Source organism: Dermacentor andersoni, chromosome 1 (genome assembly GCF_023375885.2).
Source record: "Dermacentor andersoni chromosome 1, qqDerAnde1_hic_scaffold, whole genome shotgun sequence".
NCBI classification, from domain to species: domain Eukaryota; kingdom Metazoa; phylum Arthropoda; class Arachnida; order Ixodida; family Ixodidae; genus Dermacentor; species Dermacentor andersoni.
The window spans coordinates 226,250,917-226,268,899 of record NC_092814.1 but is presented as its reverse complement, the minus strand read 5'-3'; the positions used below and the strand labels follow the sequence as shown (position 1 = coordinate 226,268,899).

General features: G+C 46.4%; 1 protein-coding gene and 1 long non-coding RNA gene across 2 annotated transcripts in view; one reads left to right on the top strand and one right to left on the bottom strand.

Moving 5' to 3' along the window:
* The window catches only part of for (cGMP-dependent protein kinase for), a 210,965-nt gene that overhangs the window by 154,459 nt on the left and 38,523 nt on the right, over positions 1–17,983 (bottom strand). The window lies entirely within an intron of this gene.
* On the top strand, positions 1,991–6,922 carry LOC129380959 (uncharacterized). Its single transcript, XR_008609192.2, has 2 exons — positions 1,991–2,353; positions 4,110–6,922. It is a non-coding gene; the product is annotated as an uncharacterized lncRNA (long non-coding RNA).

The window sequence follows — 17,983 nt, the reverse complement described above, 5'->3', positions numbered from 1 at the left end:
TTTGCGGTCTTAGAAAACGTTTTCTGTTTGCTGCCCTGGAAAAGGCTATGAAAGGATTTACTCTCTGTAAATAATTGCGAGACAAAACATTACGATAAAATACATAAAAATATAGGAGATACTTAAGTCCTCTGTTCAGGACATATTCAATATGAACCAATTTGGAATGCTTAGATATTGATGCTGATATGCCTACAGACAAACCTGATGCTCTGTCTTGCGAGTTGCAGCGCGCCGAAATAACACCTGATACTTTATTTTATATTGTACGCGTACTTCGCCCTGCTGAGATTCCTTTCCGAAGCGTGGACGGGCGGAAGAAGCTTTCCAGGTCCTTGATTTTTAGAAAACCGTGCCTCAACACAAAAAAAAAGAGAAGGGTCTATTGTGGCCTATGCACCTTCGCTTGCGGACAGCTCTCCTTGCACTACTCACCCGTACAAAAATGAGTGTTGATTAACTATTGATATATTGTTGGGGAATTGTTGAAACAACGGACTTCAACAAATTTTCAAGAGCAATTGAGTTCACTCAATCCTTGCACAACAATATTACCGTTGAGTGTTCTCAATAAACAATTTATTGGGTAATTTGTGTTGATTTTTCTAGTTGTTCTTTTGTTGTGTAGCAGTTGAGTCCAGTATACAATAATTAGAAATCGCATATGAAGACATTCCAAACATGTTTTGCAATGCGTTCCAACCTAATTCCTGTCACTTTGCGGCAGGTAGGTTCTTCTTTCGCCTCGCTTTCTTTAATAGAAAATTATGTGTGACCGATGGGGTGGAATCGAACGTCGGCCGTCGAGCCCGGTACTCTAACCAATAAGCCACGAGCGCGCGCATAATCCTCTCATTCGAAAGCTAGTAAGCTCTGAAATGCTTGGCGTGTGCGCCGCGTGCCACTTCCTGGTGCTGTCGCTACAGCTGGCGCTTTGAAGCGCCTATCTCCGGGACCGCCCCACTTTCGTAGCCATTTTCGCTACGTAAAAACTGCAACGTTAGACTAGATTCATGACCGCCCAAGTTCATAACGATTTATTTCTTCGCCGGTGTACAAATGCCATCGTCGTTTTAACATACACTAGATGACATAACCATTGGTACGATCCGAAATGAGCACGTTTCGGGGAGTAGAACAATGCGAAATTCACTTGCAAACACGGTGACTACGCGCATGTGGAGTTCCCCAAAAGTAGACACGGCGGCAGCGCGGCCGGCGATAAGACAGGTGCCGACAGGCGACGACGCTACCTTCGAGCATCGGACGCACTGTGGGAACCGTAGGATGCAAGCGCGCACACGCTACAAACATACACGGTGAGGTCTTCGAATTTCCTGCGACGTACCCTCTGTCCGTAAAGCAAATATAGTTTTTTGTCCAATGTCCGTGGTACTAGAGATCAAAGAATGAACGCGCTTTGAGATCGCAGCGCGCAGCCGCTATAACCATTGACTTCAAAGAGCTTCAGATTCAGCAACAGCCGCAACAGTATCACAGCTAATCGCTGTATCTGCGGCTGCTCCCGTTACTCGCCTTGCAAGAAGCACGCGATTTATTTGAGCCTCGCCGAACTCTCGTCTTCTCATGTTCCAAGCCTGCAGGTCTCGTATGTTCAGTTAAGAACACCACAGGGAAATGAAAGAAATACAGGTAACGGACTCTTATTGTACCTTACTTGTCACCTCGTCATCTGCAAAGATGCTGCAAACTATTTTAGAAGTTTTATTTTTGTAAAAATAGCAAAACTAGTAGTGATGTATAATTCTAGGTGGCGCGACAAACGTTAAGGTAGGTTCGGGTGTGTATGTGTGCGCGCAAACGGGCGCAACCGAGCTTCGTTTTGCGCACACTTTTGCAACAGTACACATGGTTACCGCTAGTTTCGTAGTCGCATTTTTTGGTCGTAGTATTTATTGTTTACGCTATAAATTAGGTAGTTCTTAAAATTTATGAAGGTAAGTTGATGAAAAATTATTGCTAATCAATTAGTGGTTCTTAAGTGCCGTTATTTTGTGTTTGAAAGGATTTTATAACTGAATACGATAGTGAAGCCATGTGAAGCTGTGAACGGCTCTCGGACTCAGTTATTCGGTTGCAGTTGTGCGGTGGTTCACGCCTCGTGCTTCTTGTTGAAAGTATTTTCTTTTCGGACATCATGACGCACATTTTAGTGAAATGCTTTAACGACGATAAGTGGGACGTTTATCCGGTGAAGTGGTTGGCTCACCCAACAACTAGTCTTCTACTGATGTGCGAGCCTGACGGTTTTGATGAGTTGCGCGGCAGAGGCCATGATGCCTCTTGGAGAGAAGGCACCCCGAAGCAGTCGCAGCCGCACTTCTGAAGATAGGTAAGTAATCTCGTTTTCTTGGGCACGTAGCCTTCTTTTCTATTTTGACATAGACGAGCGTGACATGTTAAGCACACCGTTCACTTTCTTGAAGCAAACCGCATGCCCCGGAGCAAATGCGCGCGATACTAACTCTCGCTGCCGCCGTCACTTCGTTTGAAACAATGGTAGGCGAAGAGGCAGCGGCGCCCCATGTGCGTAAAATTGCATTGCTTCATTTGTTCCTGTCTAATAACGTTTCCTTCATTTGTATGAGAGAACACAATTGGAACATAAGGATCGGCTTCTCTGCGCAGTGATAATTTTCTACAGTGGCCACGTCATCTTTCATGGGGGCTCACGTATGCCGTCTAAGCGCTTGTTATCGCGTTCCGTTACGTGAGAGGCGCGCTGCCTTTCAAGGTATTTAGGCAGGCACTACGAGTTTAGGAGAACCGCGACAAATAATCGTGCAGCAGGTGTGCAGCTGTGCTACGCTTGTACCACACTCGTACCGGAAGGCAGTGTTGCACTTCACGCTTACGCATTTCGTAACTATGGCGGCCTCCGTGGCAATTTGGGGCTCGAGTTCGTGGATACGATCCCTGCAGCGGCCGCATTCCAAAGGAGCGGAATGCAAAAACGCTCGTGCATTGTGCATTGTATGCACGTAAAAATTTCCAGGAAGTCAAAATTAATACGGAGTCCCCAACTACGACGTGCCTCATAATCAGATCGTTGGTTTGGCACGTGGAACATCAGAATTATTTTTTTTTCCGTAGTGGCTCATCGTATACCATACGGTTAGTGTGATCACCTTTTGTGCCGTAGCGGTTAGCGCGCCTCGATTTAGGTTGCGGCTAATGATGCGGCGCACCGCGAAATATATTTCGCCTCTCTGGGATTTGCGGAGAACGGCCAACCGATTAGTCACAGCTTCCGCGCGGTGACTGTACACGGATACACAGCGCAAATGAACGGAGGTGTGGTGACGTGGTCAAAGAACACAGCCGCCGACGGGCTCACCTTATCGTCTATCACCGCCAAAACTACCGCAGTAAGCATCTTTATCTAGCGCGGCGGGTTGCCGTTGAAGGCGTACTGTACAATTTTAATAAGCGATAACCGAAACATGCCACCGTTCTCTGCTGCCTCTTTGAGTTGGACCGATCCGAATGTGCGTTGTTTCCAGAAGCGAAAGGAGCGCCAATCGGCGCGTTGTCGCCTCGAGCTAAGCGTCGCACTCGAGCACCGTTTGCACGGTGAAGAATGACGCGTGCATGAAGCTAGCTCACTGCGCGGACGCTACCGCGCAAAACGCGCAAGGGCGTGTACGCGACGTTCTGCACACAAATCGCGCGGGATGATCGGAGCCACGCCGGAGCGGCTAGCTTCAAAGAAGCGGTACATGTTCTCACTCGTACAGGCACGCTCACGCTCGCATCGCTCTCGGCGTATGTTTAGGTCATTCCTTCTACTGGACTTCTGTCCAAAGATTCGATATCTGTTTGGTATGGGCTATGCACTGTCGCGTGGTCTTTGGTTCTGCGAGAGAGCCGGGAATATTTTTCCCACTGTGAAACATCGCTGTGCGTGTTTTAGCTAACATTTACCGTAGCAACCCATTCCTTCCTTTTCTCGACGGCACTCGTAAAGAGTCGCAAATTTTTACTTGCCAGCATAGTGTGTAGTTCTATTTCGTGCGTAGTTATGTGCAGTGTGTGGCAGATTCTTAATCCGCGCAATATGATTTTCTGTCCACATTCCCTTCTCACAGGTTACGTATGCAGTAAATTCCCAGATGCTGAAGTGTTCTACGCCAAAAGCACCTTGGCGTCGTGCAAGAGACACCCGTTGATATGTGGCTGATTCACTAGCAAGCTCGCATCTCTGTTGCCACTCTCCATCAAGTGCGATTTTCAACTACCTTTTGTGTTGCTCTGTGGTGTACTAGCTGCCGCATGGACGCTGTGAAGGCTTACTTTCGATTTGCTCTGGCGTTTAGTAGTAAAGGATGGGCTACCTTTTGAGGGGAGGCATTTACTTTTGTTTGTGAGAATGTTTACCAGCCTAACCAAGTGATACGTGGGTACTGTAAACAGCAGCACGAACAGAGGCGGACGACGAAATAGGTAGGAGCACACACGAGAGCAAGCTCTACTAAAAGTTTGCTTTTGATGACAAAGGTATTAAACACACTGGTCAACTTGGCAAAGGTAAAAATCCGTGCATGCGTGGCAGAAACAGCCACGTGCAGCAAGAAAAAAATATGAAGCCATGTCATGTAGAATAAACGTGCGTGAAAAACGAGAACTATCGGTCAAATCTATTGAAAAAGCGAAAGATTTGTCCGATAAGTGATACTACCCAACGGGAAATACTCTTTTGAGAACAACTTTTTCCCACTAAGGGCAACAGATAACTTGGTTATGCAATTGTTTCGTTTGTGATCAATAAATATTGCTTCTGGAACTCCTCTGGTGTTGCGGTATAGAGCAGAAAGAACGATTGTTTCATCACAAAGACCAGAACACAAGAGGACTTATGGAAGCATTATTTATTGATCACGAAGAAATATTCATAAGCAAGATTTCTGTGACCATTAGTGGGAAAGAGTTGCTGCAGTACTTCTCGTTAATATCACTTACAGGAAAAACCTTTCAGTTTTCATGTTTTTGTTAGTTTTTGACGCACATGTTTATTCTACAGGACGTATTTAGGTCCTTTTGTGTTGTGCCGGGCTGTGTATGCTGCGCATCCATGGCTTTTTCTTTGTGAAGTTGACCAGTGTGTTTAAAATCTTCGTCTTCACGAATAAACTTCTACTTGAGTCAGCGTTCATGTGTGTACCTACCTTAATTCATCCTTCTCGTCTCTGTTTGGGTGGTTGTGAAATATAAATGTACACCGAATTGGCGAAGTGTCCATAGAATTGATACATGAAGTTATTTGCGCTGTTTATTTCAGGAAGAACGCTATAGGGTCTTATCTTCTCAATGTTTTTGACACTGAATACATTTTTCTAGTTCAATTTCAAGGAGTCTCCTGAGGAAGCCAATAAGAGTGATGGTAACTTCCTTTGTGTGTAACATTTATGAATTTCATCCATTCAAGGCATGACATGCCACATGCCTGATTGTAGGTTGCAAGCATTCGTAGTAAGATCTACTTTTCGGTTCTCATGACGCTTCTTTGTACTGCGCTGCATTCTCCAGGCACATGAACCTTTTTATGCTCTAAGTGCATGCGTTCTTTTTCTATATGTTGGAGCGAAAATTGTAAACTTAAATGTGCATATATATCATTTTCCTTGTAATGTTTTTCAACATGGGTGCTGTAGCTCCCTCTGTCTTTCAGTTACTGCTTTGTCCCAATTTTTATGCAACCTTTATGTATTTTATGCAGCAAAATTCTGGTGCTATTTTAATAACATTTTATCTGCGAAATTGAGGTAATTGGTGTTTGGTATATGCATTTATTGGCGGTTTTCACTGTCTCAGCAATCTGGCTGTCGAGTCATTGGAACCTTTTCTCATACTTTATGACTATTTCTGGGGTGCTTGATACTGAAAGTGCAGGTGACCATTTATTTGGCTGTTTGGAATTGTGTTAGTCATGTGCTACTACCAATTTTCTGTGCTAAATAATTATTTTTTCTCTTATCGTTCAAGGTATTAGCCTTTCCTTATGTCTTTATTGACTGAGGTAGCACTTAGTTGCTGGGTATAGGAAAAAAGGCCCCAAAAAGTGCTTTAATTAGCTTTGTGCAGGTCCAGAAAGATTACCTGAAAATGAGCTCACTAAATTGAGGAAATGCCACTAAGGAACTCTTCTGTACCCCACATTAACATAATCAAATGGTGTACTGTTTGTTCTTGACTTGTGCCAGGGAGATAAGCTGCTTTCATTACACAAAAGCTTTACAAGTTTATTTCTGAAGAAAGCAATCCTGGCTTGTCAGAAACACGATTCAGGTGTTCATCATGCCCGACAACTTTCTAAATTATGTCTCGTCAAATAATAGCTAAGTTGAGTGATGTTATTTTATAAAATAATTGGGCAACATGAAAATATATATATCTCGAAGACAAAGCTCAGGCAAGTCTACTTTGGTACTTCATTAAATTTTAATCGTGGTGAAAGACGTGTGCTAAAGGTTGTATATATTTACGTGAAGTCATTTGTTTCAAGTTGGTTATTTTGCCTTCTCACAGTCAGCCGTAGCTCTTCCTGTGATGTGTTAGTGTGCGCAACATTTTAATGTAACATATTCAGATGTCTTTTGTGTATTCACATGCAAGCAGCTCCAAGTGTTCATGTGTTCAAAGTTAGTTGTTACAAGATTATGCTTAAGGCCTGGCTTTTGAGTCGCTTTGCCTTCTAGTCATAAACTTAAGTCGAAAGTGAAGAGCACAATGATCGTTTTGATTGGATTCATATGTATAGGTTTTTTCAGATGTATTTACACTGCTAGAGTGCTGTAGGTACTAGCCTATAGGTCTCCAGGTTCGATGTAGTGGTGCCTTATGTACTGTAATAATGTTTCACGTGCACGCATCTTTAGTGTAAATAAAGGCAAGTTGATCAGTCTCTCCTTTGATTTTGTTTGTGTTTGGGAAAGTTACGAGCAGGCACCGGGGCATGCAAGTGTGAACAGCGAAGCAATTTCGCTATATGAATAAACATACACTAGCCCAACGAAACGTCAATCATATTTCAATGGCGACTTCTGAAATCTCAATGGCATCTCAAGTGTGCTACAATATGCTTTTCAATGCTGTGGCAATAATAACTCAACAACAGGTCAACAGAACTACCACAACGTTAGTTCAACGCAGAATCAATGGTAACTCAACAGCCATTCAACAAAACGAACACAACGGGCCGTCTAAGCACAATGGACTTTCAATGGTAACTTAACAATTATTCAACATTGAGGTACCCAATGGTGTTTCAATTCGATTTCAGTGGCCAATATTCAAGAGTGCTCAACACTCAACCCAACAATTCTCCAACATACTCTCAATAATTCCTCAATAAAAAACTCAACATTGACCAACAATATTTCAATGCCTTCTCAATAATTTTTTTTGTACGGGCAGTTAGCGCCAAGGCTGCGATGGGGGTGCTGGCGACGGGTTTTTCCGCAGCGCCGCCTGGGCAGAGTCTGAGGTATATCCCTGAAACGAACGTCTCGTCCTCGCGGCTGCTTTTTTGGTGCCGCGGGATGGATCGGTCCTCGACCGATTTTTGGCGGCTTTCCGCGAACGCCGGAGACCAATGAGAGCGGCCCCTTGAATGACGTGCGCGGGGGAAAGTGGTTCCATGCGGACCCACCCGACCGTTCGATTCGTACTCGTATGTGGTATACCCATAGAGTTTCTCACAATATTACCTAGAGGGAAATCTGGCACTGCTGCGCTGTGGTAAGCATGGGAATGCCGGTATATTGTGACATTGGATTGACATCGTTCTCAGAGCACCAGGCAAGCACCGTTCCGTCTATCACAGTAATTTATTTTCTACTAAAACAGCACGTAAGAAGATGTTTTAGCTTTATTATTGCACAAAACATGTTTTGTTTAACTATGGGAACTTTATATTGCATGTACAATTATATGATACGTAAAATGTATCAGCGGGCCGCTGAAGTTGGAGGACAGACGACAAGATTCGCGCTCGCTTTGAAAGATGTCTGTCGCCTGTTCTTGCTTTTCTTCGCTTGTTCATGCATTGAAGGTGAGTAAACTTCACTGGAAGATGTAATGTGCGTGAATGGACACATTTTATGAAGATTTCACTTTCGGAAGGCGTTATTTGTGTAGCCATATTCACGTTTTAGACGAAGCCTCTTACAACACCAGCCAACACAAGCCTCGCAGACATATACCGTCATTCCCATGACGGCACAGCGCCCCTTAGTAAACTCCCATAGACGGTGGCGCCAGATTTCCCTCTAGGTGTTATAGTGAGAAACTCTTATGAGTATACCAGCCGGCACACTCGTTTTGTACTACTGTCTGCTCGCGTCGGCTCTTGCTCGCGCTTGTATGATTATCATGGTTTGCGATTTTTTTTTTTTATAATGATGAGTCTAAACCGAGACGTCCCGATGGAAAGGCTTTTTGGAAACAGTGCGCCATATCCGGTTCTGTACGAGAAGACGGACCCTGAATGTAAGGACGCGGAGGCGACACCTAGTACCTCATTCTCCTTGTCTTTTGAAGGCGGCGACGCCGCAACAAAAGGGAGCGCACCAACATGATTATGATTAGTGGCAACGACGTCATCTTCGTAAGACATAACTCGGGTTAAGAAGGAAGAACATAAACAGATTGCCGATCTGTCAGCAGACGTAGGAATAAGCACGCGGCATCTCGCCCTTAAACGCAAATTAAAAGAGAGGAGGCGAGATTTTCATGTTGTCACGTGACTACCGCAGCGGCTCGCCGCCAGTTGGTGTGGCCGCTCTGCCGCCACTAGCCGCCGCTGGATTTCGCCGGCGCCGGCGAGCCGCGCGCGTTTTTCCGCTAGTGTGTGTGCGCCTTTAAAGAACCCCAAGTGGTCAAAATTAATACGCAGTCCCTCACTATGCCGTGCCTCATAATCAAAGCGTGGTTTTGGCACGTAAAGCTCTATAATTTAATTTTAATTTTTGAGACTACTGGGACATTCTTTGCAGTAGAGTACTCAACCACTGATAATAAAAAGATCATTGCATTTCATTGTAAGAAGGAGCAAAATGCGACTTGTTCAGGTCTATTCGATTCTTAGAAAAAAAAAACTCTCTGAGGTTACCTTTGGCAACGACGGAGAGGATGGTCAAAAGGTCGCTTTCGCTCGAGTCCGCGCTCTCCTGTATTGGTAGTTTCTGTGTCTCACGAAGCTCACACTAAAGCGTCGCCCACGAGCGCATAATATTCAAGCGAGAGACACACCCTGTGGCGCTGCCGCATCTCGCTCTGAGACTATACATGTGCGCGATATCGCGCAATAATGCAGCGTCAAACGAAACCCGTCCGTCACGTAAGACGATCGCTTCCAAGATAGGGTCCCCTGCAGCGAACGAATTGACCTTCGTGCTGCCTCTCGCTTCAACGCGAACTAAAACGGCGAGAACACAGCGCACACGAAGCTATCAGCACTCGGCGCACTCTGTCACATCGCAAATCGCTTTCAAGATAGGGCCCGCGAGGCCGCGCTATACGCAGCCGCCGCCGGTGTACGGTTGGTCACGGTTGGTAATGGCTCGACACGGATGGATAAGGCGCTAAAGAGCAATAACGGCTTATAATGATCGGAGAGGCCTTCGTCCTGCAGTGGACATAAAATAGGCTGATGATGACACGAAGTAAGGATAGTAGATTTATCGGCCGTATAAACTTGTAAAGATTCGCTTACTAACTGAATAAACAAGCATGGTGTCACGCGCGCACAAGTTAAACATGAACACATCGGACTCGATGATCGCCGAACCTCACTGTCAAAACGCTGGAGTGAACAAGTGCGGCAGCGAGCGATTTGACCTTCGTGCTGCGTCTCGGTGCAACGCGAACTAAATGTCGAAAGCACAGCGCAACCGAAGCCACCAGCACTCGGCGCACTTCGTCCACATCGCAGATCGCTTTCAAGATACGGGGGCACGCGCGCCGTACGCAGCAGCCGCCACAGTAGAACGCCCCCCACCCCCCCTTGCGCCGCGCCCCGGTCCCTGCGCTGTAGCCGGCGCCTCGCGCGCGGGATTGAGCCGCGATCGTCGCCTCACCGTCGCAAGCTTTCACTTGCACATACAGCATGCGTACGGCGCGCGGCGACGGTGTTACCGCCCTTAATCTTTATACGGGAGATCACGACGACGACGCTGACGACAAAAAAGGCGTCTGGAGCGTCCATATAATTGCTATCGTAATAATAATTTCGAATTTAGAATTAAGCGGTTCAAAAGTAATAACAGCGCTTCACTAAGCAATGGAACACAAAGCTTGGCACTAAAGTACTGTGCTGTGGGCGATGAAAAGATATATACAACTTTAGTTTACCTTATAAATAATTCCGCACAGCTCCATTTACTACTCCAACGCAACAAAAATACAATAAACATCGGAAGCACATTAATTTGCAGTGAACACGCACCGCGTTCAAAATGCTGCGAGTGAGAGAACGTCCATGCCTGCAATATTATAGGGACACGCAATGAAACATTCCTAGGCAGCATGTAGTTCGAAACGTGCCGCGCTGACATGTAGACGTATGCCGGAAGTAGAGTAATTTATGGTGGCAGCGAAGGCATACCGGGAAAATTGGGCCCCCAAAAAAATACAAAATCAAAAATAGATATCGTGATTGTACGTGCACCTGACAGCCTGTACCCCGTGCCGCATATGGCTGTAGGCCAAACAAAATGAGAAGTGAGCGCATTCTATTATGCTTCTTATCCTAGACTACAAAGCGTGCTAACAATATTGATGAACAACGAAACATGCTTTTTGTACGATGAAGTAAATGAATGAATGAATGAATGAATGAATGAATGAATGAATGAATGAATGAATGAATGAATAAATAAATAAATAAATAAATAAAGCAGAAACGTGATGACCGATCTTAGAGGATGTCACGCCAACAAGATAGCCAATGTGCTTACATACAACAGAGAATGGGGCTGACAACAATTGTCAATCGCTGACAATCGCTCACGCGTATAAGGTGACACGTAACCATAGCTCAAGGAGAGAACCGCCGTTGCGAAACAAGAACGTCCAAGTATTCTTCGAAACCTCGGGACTCAGCATTTGTATATATATATATATATATATAGTGCCGATAGGGATCCTATCATTACATTCGATGCCATTCGAATTTAGCTGCAAGGCCTGAGCAAACGGCGACTGGCACCACAACGCTTTAAAGATGGTTTGGCTTTGCGCCTCAATGTACAATGTGGGCCTGCACTGCGTACACGCCGGGGCACTATACGCCTCATTGGTTGCCGGTCCAATGCAGTTTTGAAGAGCGGGTCGCTCTTCATGCCGTTACTGTATATGACTCTAGTAAATCTAACTCTTCAAGGTGAATCGCGCATCTTGTGGTCAGAGTTCTCTGTAAGCAATTGTGAAGCTTTGTCAACTCGGAAAGGTGGTACAAGCCGCACAGCGTAGCTCCTGTCTTAATAAGTTGACATGTAACTTGCAGCTGCAGACGCGCCGGCAAAGTAACATTTTAGAGGCCAAAAAATAACCAATACATTAACCCGTTTATTAACTCTACACACGTATTTTGCGCTTTCATACGTTGAGTTCGTCGCCATCTTTGGGAGAAAGCAAGCAGTTCCGATTCCTGGTTTCATTTTTTTTTTTTTTTTCACGACACATTTTACTGAAGCAGAAAATGCACTAGCACGCATCCAGTAGAATGCCCGCAGCACTGTGTCAACATGCGGTGTACTACACAAAGATACCCATAGTGTGGTGCGGAACTGAGCTGCTAAAACGATTCCGCATTGGTAATGGAATTTAAGCCCAGATGAACCGGTTTCGTTTCCTAAGAGAGGCACAAATCCCGTTTCTTTCTTAATTTGGTTTCGTCTTCCCGCTTTCCTCATACAGGTTTTGTACACAAGGTCATCTACGCTGAGTCACCTACACGCCTCCAAGCCCCGGAGTATCATCGCATTAAAGGAACATACTATGAAACGCCACTTGACCGAACGCAATTGTAACAGACTCATATTCTTGTTAACGAACACTTACCCTATGCTTGTGCAGGTGGGAAGCTTCTACAGTATTCAGGCTTCATTAGAGCGGACTTTCACTCGCACGGGCCAGTTTTATAAGGTCCCTTGAAGGTGTTTCATGAATTTTTGCCGTATATGCCCGAGATTGGGAAGACATCATTCGCTCTATATCATATAAACTCGCCTCAATTAAATTGAGGCGAGCGTATCTGTTCAAAACTGGTAGAATTCCGCCTATGAAGGCGTAAGCAGGGCAGAGAGGAGCGTTTTCGTCTAAGCTTACTGTGTCCTTTGCGTTTCCGTGTTGTTAAACAATTATGGGGTTTTACGTACCAAAACCACCTTCTGATTAGGAGGCACGCCGTAGTGGAGGACTCCGGAAATTTTGACCACCTGGGGTTCTTTAACGTGCACCTAAATCTAAGCACACGGGTGTTTTCGCATTTCGCCCCCATCGAAATGCGGCCGCCGTGGCCGGGATTCGATCCCGCGACCTCGTGCTCAGCAGCCCAACACCATAGCCACTGAGCAACCACGGCGGGTTCCGTTTTGTTGTTTATGTTTCCTCAGAAGATAGAATTCGCCTTTAGGCTTTCTTTCAGAGATTTAAGTTGCCAGCTCGGAGATAGCTCTTTTGTAGTGATCTGCATCCAGATCGAACCGCCAGCCACCCCATAATTCATTAGTGAAAAGAAAAGCGATGACGACATGCCAGAAGTGGCGGTGTCTCCAATATCAAGATGAGTATTATGAAATGCATATAATGTGCTAAATGCAATTAATAAAGATGCTCTACAGATTGTACACCTCCGATGTTCGAGAGCAATATGACCAGTGCGGGCATGGTAAAGGCTTTTTCACCGCAGGCCAATTAAAGACCCCAAACGAGAGGCTAGCGGGAGAGCTGCGCGAAGCTGCGGAGCATTGACTGTACTCGAAGTAAAGCAAGGACGTGCATCAATTCTTACGCGCTGTTGTCTCGGTGGACGCTCAAATAACAATAGCTCTGTATACTGGTACCAATGTCAGAACTCTTCGGTACTCCCCATTTGATAGAGTGTGCGTAACTTTAGGTCAGCGCACCCTGATTTGATTATTAAAACCACCTTTAGATGCTAAGATACTACATAGACCCTTTGTGCATTACAGACGAGATGCGGAGGTAGCTTACGACGATAAACCGGTCCACATAGAAAGTAGCCTGTCTTCTACAGCTACAACCAGGCTACCTGTGAACTTTCCGGTGCCGACTTAAACCTGACATCACCTGTGCGCCGCACTAAAAAAAAAAAGTACAACAATCTATGCTAATGAAGCCGGGGCTCCGCAGTGGAAAAGTGCTTCAACCAAATAAGTGCGGCGACACGATGGTATACAAAGAAGCTCTGGAGACAACAATGGGCTTCTCCTTGCGCCGACATCTAGAATATATACGAGCAGCCTTTCGGATAAAAGTCGTCCCGGCCTTTCGAGGCGCTATCTTTGCGCTTTCAATTTTATGTCCACACTGCGTTGAAGGGAAGATCAACGTCCCCGGCGCTGACCACCCTGTCCACGTCACCATATGCTTCATGGCCGCTCCGTTATCTCTGCGCAGTTTCGAACAACTTGACTAAAGTCAACGCTGCGCGGTCGGGCATAACTGCGACTGCAGCCTAATAATATTTATTCCCAAAGACCGAATGATTTTCTAATGCTCCTTCGCAAAAACCGAATGGTCATTCAAAATGTAAAGAGCCTGGGAGACAGGCGACACGGCCATTTACTTAGCTAACAACTCGGATTGCTGCTCCTGCTCTAAAAAAATAAGGGGGGGGGGGGGGGGGGGGGAGGAATGACCAAACGGACCCAATGTCCCCAACTGTCGTAGAAAGGTTCCCTAACTGTAGTAAGAAGGTCTGTGTGACAGACTTCAGCACCTGCTTGCTACAGATCAAAAAGCACGCGTACCCACGCCGGCATGTTTTTAATTATAGCTCCCAAGCCAACGCTTCCACTGCGGCTAAGTCGATACGAGATACGGTGAAAAAAAGATACGGTAATAAGCGAGATACGGTGAAACAAACAAGTCAATTCACCACTGGTCACATAACTAAACGCCTGGTCGTCGCATCTGACTCGCCACGTAGGACGTCAGGCTGTGGATACGCCCAGCGTGAGCAGATGAACTATTCATAAAAAAAACCGCGCACAACATATTCGCAATCGAGCCAGAAGCACTTCTCGATTTTGATTTATCCTGAGGCTAGATAGCAACAGGACAACAGAAGAAGAAAAAAATATCAATGTATTTTCCACCACCGATATGCGCAAGCTGCGACAAATTTCCTAATGCCTGCGGTGCAATTGGATCTGAACGTACACTGATATCTCAATATTACGAGACCGCACATCACCTTTTACTTCGTATATTTTTCATTTACTTTCATCTTCATCTTCCCCTTACTTTCACTTTCTCTATTTTACTCCTGCGATACATTAGTGGACACCATGGACTGTAGCTGCACCGGAACGTGTACCGAACGCTTGAGTTCACGCTTAACGAAATACATTAATGCAGAGCTCGCGCGGGTGGTGTCCGCTGCGAGCGAACCGTTCGCGTGATTTTGAGTCGACGCACGGGCAAAAGCGACGAAGAGCAAGAGAGAGAGAAAGGGACGCATAGAAGGCAGGGGGGTTAACCAGAGGTAGTTCCGGTTGGCTTCTCTGCACGGGGGGAAGGGTTAAGGGTGATAAAAAGAGAAAGAGAGTGAAAGGGGGAGATAGAGAGAAAGAGGGACGAGCACGAACAAACCGCGTACACTATAGAGCGGTAGGGGGCGGCGTTCTTAAAGTCTATCGTGAAGCCCCGTATTAATAACGCGAGTAAGACCTTCGGCGCGCATGTTTTTTGGGAGCAATGACATAAAGCTTTGAGTTCTGATAGTGGACGATTGTCCAACTGGTCCAGTACTCTGCACATCACTTGTCTCTGGGCACTATATCGCGGGCAGACACAGATAATATGTGCGAGCGTCTCATCGCTGTTGCATGTGTCGCACGTGGGGCTGTTGGCCATTCCAATAAGGAAAGCATATGAATTCATAAATGCAACGCCTAGCCACAGACGGTACAGCATGGTCTGTTCACGTCGTGGTAACCCAGGCGTTAGGTGCATCCACATGTCCGGAGACAACGAACACAAACGATACACGGTGAAAACGTTCGAGTCCCACAGGGGCAAAGTACATTCACGGGACATCAATAGCAGCCCAGCCACAGCGTCTGTTCGCGAAAGCGGAATCAAGACACGTTGACCACTTCATGGGCAGATCGGGCGGCTTCGTCGGCGTGGCCCTTCCCGCTGACGTTGCAATGTCCTGGAAGCCACTGAAATATTATGTTGTGTCCTTTGTCATGGCTGCGATGATATTATCTGTCGAATTTCTGAAGCCAGTTGTTCATTTGGTCCGTGGTGCATTGGGCTTTGTATGCACTGAAGGGCTGCCTTGGAGTCACTAAAGAGTGTCCATTGTTGTAGTTGTTATTGATTAATGAAATAAAGTGCAGCACGGAGTGCTGCAAGTTCTGCATCCGTCGATGTGGTCACACATGAACTTTTCAATTTGATTCCTTCAGATTTTGCCGGTACGAAGAGCAAACAATAAGGAGTTGACTAATACAAAAAGTGGATTCCGTTCAGTGTGTGCGTGGGGACACAGCCTGAGAGAGCGTGGCGCGAATAGAAAGAGCGTCCGCAGGCGGAGCGCGCGAGCCTTCGCCGAAAAAAGCAACCAGCCTTGACTGCGATTCCCTCCGAGGTCAAGGGCGCCGGGCTCTGCTGTTGCTGCTGCTGCACAGCTGGGCGAGCGCTGCCGCTTGGCCGACCGGCCGGCGAGCGCTCGCCCGACAGCGAAACGCCGCGTGGAGCAGAACAGCGCGGCCGGCGGCACTGCCAACAGCACTGCTCGAGCTGCGAGCACAGGAAAACGGGTTTATCCGAGGCAGCCGCTTGCAAAGCGCACCGGGGATGGCAGAGCGGAGGCGCCAGCTTACGCTGAGCACACACCGGCTGCGTGCCCGCTGCATTTTTTTCAACCGCTCTGCCAAAAGCGCCTTTTCACTTTCATTGCAGACTCGCACCGTAAATCTCCGGGTTCCGATTTTTTTAAGGCTTTTTTTTTTTTTAGCCCCATCAGGCATCTCACTCGCCCGTCGATTACCGATGTGAATATGTCAGGTGTCCCCAGCTGTAAGCTGGCTCTCTAGCGCCGCTCAGAAACAATAATGTCACGTTGTAGTGATGCATAGAGCGCGAGAATATGCTGCTACGCCACCGCCTCCGTCATGCACGTCGCACTCTGTGTGCGCTAGCGTTTCCGTCGAGTGCGCTGGCGTGATCGGTTGGTTGGTTAATTGCACTGTTCCAGAATTAAAAAAGAAAGAATAAAACAATAAACAGTGCAGCCACCCTTTAGAGACGATTTGCGATTTTAATGCTATTATTCGTAGGCTACGGTATGGTTGGTCGGTAATTGTTCATGATATGTCATCATCATCATCAGCAGCAGCAGCAGCCTATTTTAAGTCCACTGCAGGACGAAAGCCTCTCCCTGCAATCTCCATTTACCCCTCCTGTCCTGCGCTAACCGATTCCAACTAGCGCCTGCGAATTTCCTAATTTCATCACCCCACCTAGTCTTCTGCCGTCCTCGACTGCGCTTCCCTTGTCTTGGCACCTATTCTGTAACCCTAATGGTCCACCGGTTATTTAACCTACGTATTACATGACCTGCCCCAGCTCCATTTTTTTTCTCTTGATGTCCATTAGAATATCGGCTATCCGCGTTTGCTTTCTGATCCACACCGCTCTCTTCCTGTCTCTTAAGGTTACGCCTAACATTCTTCGTTCCATCTATCTTTGCACGCGGTCCTTAACTTGTTTTCGAGCTTCTTTGTCAGTCTCCAAGTTTCTGCCCCACATGTTTAACATAATGATTATTATGAAAGACGGCACGTGCCCAGTTAAATTATAATCATTTAAATGCACAGTAGCCTTAATGATCGTATCGATGGCTCATCACGATAGACTCACAAGTGCAAACTAATGACGCTTAAGGTGAATTCGAGTTTCGGATTACCGCCGGTTACGCTAACCAGCACAAAAAATGTAACTTCAGTCACTTTAATAGCTGCGGTAAGTGCACAGTGAATGCTAATATATAGCGAAAGACTGGCCACGATTTCTGAAAGGTGAATTCTTAGTGTGTTTCGCGCAATTACTTTAACGATAGCCGCGCTCCTCGCCTCGATCGTGTTGGTCGTGCAGAAACCTTCAGTGCTGACTGCGCACAGGAAATTGCGAAGGCCAGACACTCCCAGACGGCGCACTGCTGAAGACGTCTGCACGACACAGGAACGGCAAAGCCTCTAGTGACGTCTTTTGACGCGCAACCCGGTCGATAAAGGAGGTACCGAGAAGCTTAACGTTGTATTCTGTACAATATCACTTTCAGGTTGCTTATGCGGCTGCGAAATCACATCTCTCGTCCCCCAACCACCACCTCAACATCACCTATGGTAATGTTTACCCAGCTTAACTGGTAAATAGATAACGTATTTTAATTGGTCGCTCTCCACGACTCGGATGTGGCGCCGCGGCTGCGAGCGTATACAGGAAATGGTGCGATCTGCATCGGCGCATCTCGCACGCTGATGGCAACGCCGATATGCGCGCCCAAGCGTGCCGGAAAAAAAAAAAAAGAAACGAAAAGAAGAGAGAGAGAGAGAGAGAGAGAGAGAGAGAGAGAGGCTCAGGGTGATATTCACGTTACAGTCTTCCCTTAAGATTTGTTGCTACGAATCCAGCACTAAGCTGTGAGCCTTATGAACAGTGCACCTATGCGAAACGAAGCCTGTCCGTAAAGCTGATGGCACCT